Source organism: Oncorhynchus gorbuscha, linkage group LG18, assembly GCF_021184085.1.
Source record: "Oncorhynchus gorbuscha isolate QuinsamMale2020 ecotype Even-year linkage group LG18, OgorEven_v1.0, whole genome shotgun sequence".
NCBI lineage: Eukaryota > Metazoa > Chordata > Actinopteri > Salmoniformes > Salmonidae > Oncorhynchus > Oncorhynchus gorbuscha.
This window is the reverse complement of record NC_060190.1, coordinates 4,837,984-4,845,655: the sequence shown is the minus strand read 5'-3', so window position 1 is coordinate 4,845,655 and position 7,672 is coordinate 4,837,984. Positions and strand designations below refer to the sequence as shown.

Genomic DNA, 7,672 nt, shown 5'->3' with positions numbered 1-7,672 from the left:
ACTCCCCCTCCCTATCTTCTCTCTGACTCCCCCTCCCTATCTTCTTTCTGACTCCCTCTCCCTATCTTCTTTCTGACTCCCCCTCCCTATCTTCTCTCTGACTCCCCCTCCCTATCTTCTTTCTGACTCCCCCTCCCTATCTTCTCTCTGACTCCCCCTCCCTATCTTCTTTCTGACTCCCCCTCCCTATCTTCTCTCTGATTCCCCCTCCCTATCTTCTCTCTGACTCCCCCTCCCTATCTTCTCTCTGACTCCCCCTCCCTATCTTCTTTCTGACTCCCCTCTCCCTATCTTCTTTCTGACTCCCCCTCCCTATCTTCTCTGACTCCCCCTCCCTATCTTCTTTCTGACTCCCCCTCCCTATCTTCTCTCTGACTCCCCCTCCCTATCTTCTTTCTGACTCCCCCTCCCTATCTTCTCTCTGATTCCCCCTCCCTATCTTCTCTCTGACTCCCCCTCCCTATCTTCTCTCTGATTCCCCCTCCCTATCTTCTTTCTGACTCCCCTCTCCCTATCTTCTCTCTGACTCCCCCTCCCTATCTTCTTTCTGACTCCCCCTCCCTATCTTCTCTCTGACTCCCCCTCCCTATCTTCTTTCTGACTCCCCCTCCCTATCTTCTCTCTGACTCCCCCTCCCTATCTTCTTTCTGACTCCCCCTCCCTATCTTCTTTTTGACTCCCCCTCCCTATCTTCTTTCTGACTCCCCCTCCCTATATTCTCTCTGACTCCCCCTCCCTATATTCTCTCTGACTCCCCCTCCCTATATTCTCTCTGACTCCCCCTCCCTATATTCTCTCTGACTCCCCCTCCCTATATTCTCTCTGACTCCCCCTCCCTATATTCTCTCTGACTCCCCCTCCGTATATTCTCTCTGACTCCCCCTCCCTATATTCTCTCTGGCTCCCCCTCCCTATATTCTCTCTGACTCCCCCTCCCTATATTCTCTCTGACTCCCCCTCCCTATCTTCTTTCTGACTCCCCCTCCCTATATTCTCTCTGACTCCCCTCCCTATATTCTCTCTGACTCCCCCTCCCTATATTCTCTCTGACTCCCCCTCCCTATCTTCTCTCTGACTTCCTTTCCACCAACGCTCACTCCCTGACTCTCCCCTCCTCCCCCTCCCCCTCCCTATCTTCTCTCTGACTTCCTCTGTACCTGTGGCTGGGTGTGTACATCCTGTCCTACTTAAACACTGGACCAAATCAACCCCTAAGTTACATCCTAACTGGCACCCTTATTCCCTATATAGTGCACTATATACCCTAGAGGCCCTGGTTAAAAGTAGTACAAAATATAAGGAATAGGGTGCCATTAGGAACACACTCCAAAGCCCCTCCACAATGAGGACAATGGTCTCCAGTTGTCCCCTCCATAGCCCCCTACATAATGAACATCTAATCAGCTCCTAGCCCCCTACATAATGAAGCCCTAATCAGCTCCTAGCCCCCTACATAATGAAGTCCTAATCAGCTCCTAGCCCCCTACATAATGAAGCCCTAATCAGCTCCTAGCCCCTACATAATGAAGCAATAATTAGCTCCTAGCCCCCTACATAATGAAGCCCTAATCAGCTCCTAGACCCCTCCATAATGAAGCTCTAATCAGCTCCTAGCCCCCTACATAATGAAGCCCTAATCAGCTCCTAGCCCCCTACATAATGAAGCAATAATTAGCTCCTAGCCCCCTACATAATGAAGCCCTAATCAGCTCCTAGCCCCCTACATAATGAAGCAATAATCAGCTCCTAGCCCCTCCATAATGAAGCCTAATCAGCTCCTAGCCCCCTACATAATGAAGCCCTGATTAGCTCCTAGCCATCTACATAATGAAGCCCTAATCAGCTCCTAGCCCCTACATAATGAACATCTAACCAGCTCCTAGCCCCCTACATAATGAACCCCTAATCAGCTCCTAGCCCCCTCCATAATGAAGCTCTAATTAGCTCCTAGCCCCCTACATAATGAAGCCATAATTAGCTCCTAGCCCCCTACATAATGAAGCCATAATTATCTCCTAGCCCCCTCCATAATGAAGCCATAATTAGCTCCTAGCCCCCTACATAATGAAGCCATAATCAGCTCCTAGCCCCCTACATAATGAAGCCATAATTAGCTCCTAGCCCCCTCCATAATGAAGCCATATTCAGCCACTAGTCACCTCTATAATGAAGCCCTAATCAGCTCATAGCCCCTCCATAATGAAACCCTAATTAGCTCATAGCCCCCTACATAATGAACATCTAATTAGCCCCTAGCCCCCTCCATAATGAAAATTGAACCAGCTCATAGCCCTCTCCATAATGAAAATTGAACCAGCTCCTAGCCCTCTCCATAATGAAGATTGAATCAGCTCCTAGCCCCCTCCATAATGAAAATTGAACCAGCTCCTAGCCCTCTCCATAATGAAGTCCTAGTCAGCTCCTAGCCCCCTCCATAATGAAACCCTAATCAGCTCCTAGCCCCCTCCACAATGAAGCTCTAATCAGCTTCTAGCCCCCTCCATAATGAAAACTGAACCAGCTCATAGCCCTCTCCATAATGAAAATTGAACCAGCTCCTAGCCCTCTCCATAATGAAGATTGAATCAGCTCCTAGCCCCCTCCATAATGAAAATTGAACCAGCTCCTAGCCCCCTCCATAATGAAAATTGAACCAGCTCCTAGCCCTCTCCATAATGAAGTCCTTATCAGCTCCTAGCCCCCTCCACAATGAAGCTCTAATCAGCTTCTAGCCCCCTCCATAATGAAGATTGAATCAGCTCCTAGCCCCCTCCATAATGAAAATCTAATTCGCTCCTAGCCCCCTCCATAATGAAGATTGAATCTGCTCCTAGCACCCTCCATAATGAAAATCTAATTAGCTCCCAGCCCCTCCATAATGAAGCCCTAATCAGCTCCTAGCCCCCTACATAATGAAGCCATAATTAGCTCATAGCCCCTCCATAATTAACATCTAATCAGCTCCTAACCCCCTACATAATGAAAATTGAACCAGCTCCTAGCCCCTCCATAATGAAAATTGAACCAGCTCCTAGCCCTCTCCATAATGAAGCCCTAATCAGCTCCTAGCCCCCTACATAATGAAGCCATAATTAGCTCATAGCCCCTCCATAATTAACATCTAATCAGCTCCTAACCCCTACATAATGAAAATTGAACCAGCTCCTAGCCCCTCCATAATGAAAATTGAACCAGCTCCTAGCCCCCTCCATAATGAAGTCCTATTCAGCTCCCAGCCCCTTCCATAATGAAACCCTAATCAGCTCCTAGCCCCCTCCACAATGAAGCTCTAATCAGCTTCTAGCCCCCTCCATAATGAAAATTGAACCAGCTCATAGCCCTCTCCATAATCAAAATTGAACCAGCTCCTATCCCTCTCCATAATGAAGATTGAATCAGCTCCTAGCCCCCTCCATAATGAAAATTGAACCAGCTCCTAGCCCCCTCCATAATGAAAATTGAACCAGCTCCTAGCCCTCTCCATAATGAAGTCCTTATCAGCTCCTAGCCCCCTCCATAATGAAGTCCTAGTCAGCTCCTAGCCCCCTCCATAATGAAGTCCTAGTCAGCTCCTAGCCCCCTCCATAATGAAAACTGAACCAGCTCATAGCCCCCTACATAATGAAAATTGAACCAGCTCCTAGCCCCCTCCATAATGAAGTCCTATTCAGCTCCCAGCCCCTTCCATAATGAAACCCTAATCAGCTCCTAGCCCCCTCCACAATGAAGCTCTAATCAGCTTCTAGCCCCCTCCATAATGAAAACTGAACCAGCTCATAGCCCTCTCCATAATGAAAATTGAAACAGCTCCTAGCCCTCTCCACAATGAAGATTGAATCAGTTCCTAGCCCCCTCCATAATGAAAATTGAACCAGCTCCTAGCCCTCTCCATAATGAAGTCCTAGTCAGCTCCTAGCCCCCTCCATAATTGAAACCCTAATCAGCTCCTAGCCCCCTCCACAATGAAGCTCTAATCAGCTTCTAGCCCCCTCCATAATGAAAACTGAACCAGCTCATAGCCCTCTCCATAATGAAAATTGAAACAGCTCCTAGCCCTCTCCACAATGAAGATTGAATCAGTTCCTAGCCCCCTCCATAATGAAAATTGAACCAGCTCCTAGCCCTCTCCATAATGAAGTCCTAGTCAGCTCCTAGCCCCTCCATAATTGAAACCCTAATCAGCTCCTAGCCCCTCCACAATGAAGCTCTAATCAGCTTCTAGCCCCTCCATAATGAAAACTGAACCAGCTCATAGCCCTCTCCATAATGAAAATTGAAACAGCTCCTAGCCCTCTCCACAATGAAGATTGAATCAGTTCCTAGCCCCCTCCATAATGAAAATTGAACCAGCTCCTAGCCCCCTCCATAATGAAGTCCTAGTCAGCTCCTAGCCCCCTCCATAATGAAGTCCTTATCAGCTCCTAGCCCTCTCCATAATGAACATCTAATCAGCTCCTAGCCCCCTCCATAATGAAGTCCTAGTCAGTTCCTAGCCCCCTCCATAATGAAACCCTAATCAGCTCCTAGTCCCCTCCACAATGAAGCTCTAATCAGCTTCTAGCCCCCTCCATAATGAAACCCTAATCAGCTCCTAGCCCCCTCCACAATGAAGCTCTAATCAGCTTCTAGCCCCCTCCATAATGAAGATTGAATCAGCTCCTAGCCCCCTCCATAATGAAAATCTAATTCGCTCCTAGCCCCTTCCATAATGAAGATTGAATCAGCTCCTAGCCCCCTACATAATGAAAATCTAATTCGCTCCTAGCCCCCTCCATAATGAAGATTGAATCAGCTCCTAGCCCCCTCCATAATGAAACCCTAATCAGCTCCTAGCCCCTCCACAATGAAGCTCTAATCAGCTTCTAGCCCCTCCATAATGAAGATTGAATCAGCTCCTAGCCCCCTCCATAATGAAAATCTAATTCGCTCCTAGCCCCCTCCATAATGAAGATTGAATCAGCTCCTAGCCCCCTCCATAATGAAACTCTAATTAGCTCCTAGCCCCCTACACAAAGACTCCCTAATCAGACCCTAGCCTCTTCCAAAATGAGGACAGTGGTCTTCAACCTTGATTCTAGAGATCTAAAGGGTGTGCAGGGTTTTGGTGCAGCCCAGCACTAACACAGAACAAATCCTGGGCTTCTCTGGGCCCAGGATGGAAGAATCCTTTCCTAGCGCATAGCCTAGACACATTCCATCAGCCCCAAGGGATGGGAGAGGTGTATGCAATACTGTAACAGCTTCACTCTCAGTGAGTCTCTCAAGTGATAATAGTCATCATCATCATCATCATCACTACCGTGATCATGACCTTAACTGTGTAATACTGTGTCTTCCAAATGATCACACTCAAACCCACACATGGCCACACACACAGGCAGAGGAAGCCCTAATGATAATAGTCATCATCATCATCATCACTACCATGATCATGACCTTAACTGTGTAATACTGTGTCTTCCAAATGATCACACTCAAACCCACACATGGCCACACACACAGGCAGAGGAAGCCCTAATGATAATAGTCATCATCATCATCATCACTACCGTGATCATGACCTTAACTGTGTAATACTGTGTCTTCCAAATGATCACACTCAAACCCACACATGGCCACACACACAGGCAGAGGAAGCCCTAATGATAATAGTCATCATCATCATCATCACTACCATGATCATGACCTTAACTGTGTAATACTGTGTCTTCCAAATGATCACACTCAAACCCACACATGGCCACACACACAGGCAGAGTAGCTTTTCTTGATTGAACAACACATGTCATCCATAACCAATACATCATAGATGTAGGATCTTCATTTGAGACAGTTTTCTATAGCAGGAAAGCAACTGGAAATGTGAATTATTATGTGGATTATAGTTATAGTTATGTGGATTATGGATATTTGTGGCAGGGACTGATATATTTTTCGATAGGGCAAATCAAGTCTGACATTTTAAATTGGAAATTACAAGCGTTAGAAGCCTTATTGAGCCTTGAACACATGACAAGTTAGCATTTTCTACTGTGCAGGACAATTCTAAGCAACAAAAGAGTGATCAAATTAAGATCCTACATCTGTATATGAATATTCAAAGAGACTCTTACCTTACTGTATAGTGGACCTTCTTGTAGTCTCAGAAACACCGGCTTCTCAATGCTCTACGGTTGAGTTACGTTTCACTCTGAACTGAAGGACACGTGCTTAATGATGAATCAGTTTCTTGTCTCTCAGTTGGTCGCCACCGGATGATTCAAACCCTTTAATGAGGAGAAAAACATCTGACTGCCTTCTCTGAAAAGTAAATGAGTGAACAGAAAAGAGATGACGGACAGAAAAGGGATTTCTGTGGCTTCAGTTAGTTTCAACTGAAACCACACACACACACACACACACACACACACACACACACACACACACACACACACACACACACACACACACACACACACACACACACACACACACACACACACACACACACACACACACACACACACACACACACACACACACACGTCATCAACGCTGCTATCTGTACTTGTCAGGAGCGGGGGTTAAATCAAAAATATTACATTTTTCAGTTGTTCTTCTTTCGGTCTCTGTTTTTGTTCCTTTTTTCTAAAGAATATGACTTCGGTTACTGTGAAATGTTGAGATGATGTAAAGTGTCAAATTAGAACCTGTTATGTTTTTATTCCTTTCTGGAAATAACAGGAGCAAAAGCTTTGAAAGTGGCGTGTGTGGCGAGTGAGGTGGTGAAAGAGAGAGACAGAGACTTAATACGATGTTTTGCTGCCCTCAACTGGACAAAGTATGACTAGAGTATGGCCTTGGTGTAACAAGTAGTTGATTTTCACCTCCTCAAGCAGCTACGAAAGGAGACTATTTAGCATGTAATGAACAGTCTTCTTTCAACCGTGTCCAGGTGCTTTATTTATATAGAAAAGGGATAAAGAGGTATAATAGTTACTATAGAACTTATTTTGAATATTAGATACAAACAAAAACTCAACCATGTTCTTAACCAATTAAAGATCACTGATTACAATACACACCGTCAGGAAGAGGTTTTTAGGGGTGGGGGTATTTTCCTCCCTGTTCTGCTGACTAGTATTGTTCTCTGCTCATAAAGGCCTAAGGCACTAATTTGGTGGAAAAAAAATAAAAAATAATCCTAAATGTTTTATTTTTATGTGTATTATTTTTTAAATGTGATTCATCAGGGGGCGCTGAAGCACATCCAGCATCCTTACTTCCTGCTGCTATGCATACCATGTGTTTATTCCACATTAAGTACATTCCTATGACTACGGAATGTCTTCCGGTTTAAAGAGTGTGTGTGTGTGTGTGTGTGTGTGTGTGTGTGTGTGTGTGTGTGTGTGTGTGTGTGTGTGTGTGTGTGTGTGTGTGTGTGTGTGTGTGTGTGTGTGTGTGTGTGTGTGTGCGTGCGTGCGTGCGTGCGTGCGTGCGTGCGTGCGTGCGTGCGTGCGTGCGTGCGTGCGTGCGACCGGTGGGTGGGTCCACTCAGCCATCCTGTATCTCGGCTGAACAGTGGGTGGGTCTGGTCCAAACGTAGAGACAGATAACAGACTGAACCCGTTCATCTGATGATCATAAACACACAGACACACAGATTCAACAAAGAAATGAGGATGAGTCAACT

General features: G+C 46.0%; 1 long non-coding RNA gene across 2 annotated transcripts in view; it reads right to left on the bottom strand.

Annotated features, from left to right (window-relative positions):
• LOC124002835 overlaps nucleotides 1-6,246 on the bottom strand; it is a 14,802-nt gene extending 8,556 nt beyond the window's left edge. Inside the window, exon 1 of one of the 2 annotated variants that reach the window (XR_006833130.1) lies at nucleotides 6,114-6,246. This is a non-coding gene — a long non-coding RNA (uncharacterized LOC124002835). The remainder of the gene's footprint in view (nucleotides 1-6,113) is intronic. The other variant, XR_006833131.1, reaches the window with a different exon arrangement.
• Nucleotides 6,247-7,672: the final 1,426 nt, after the last annotated feature.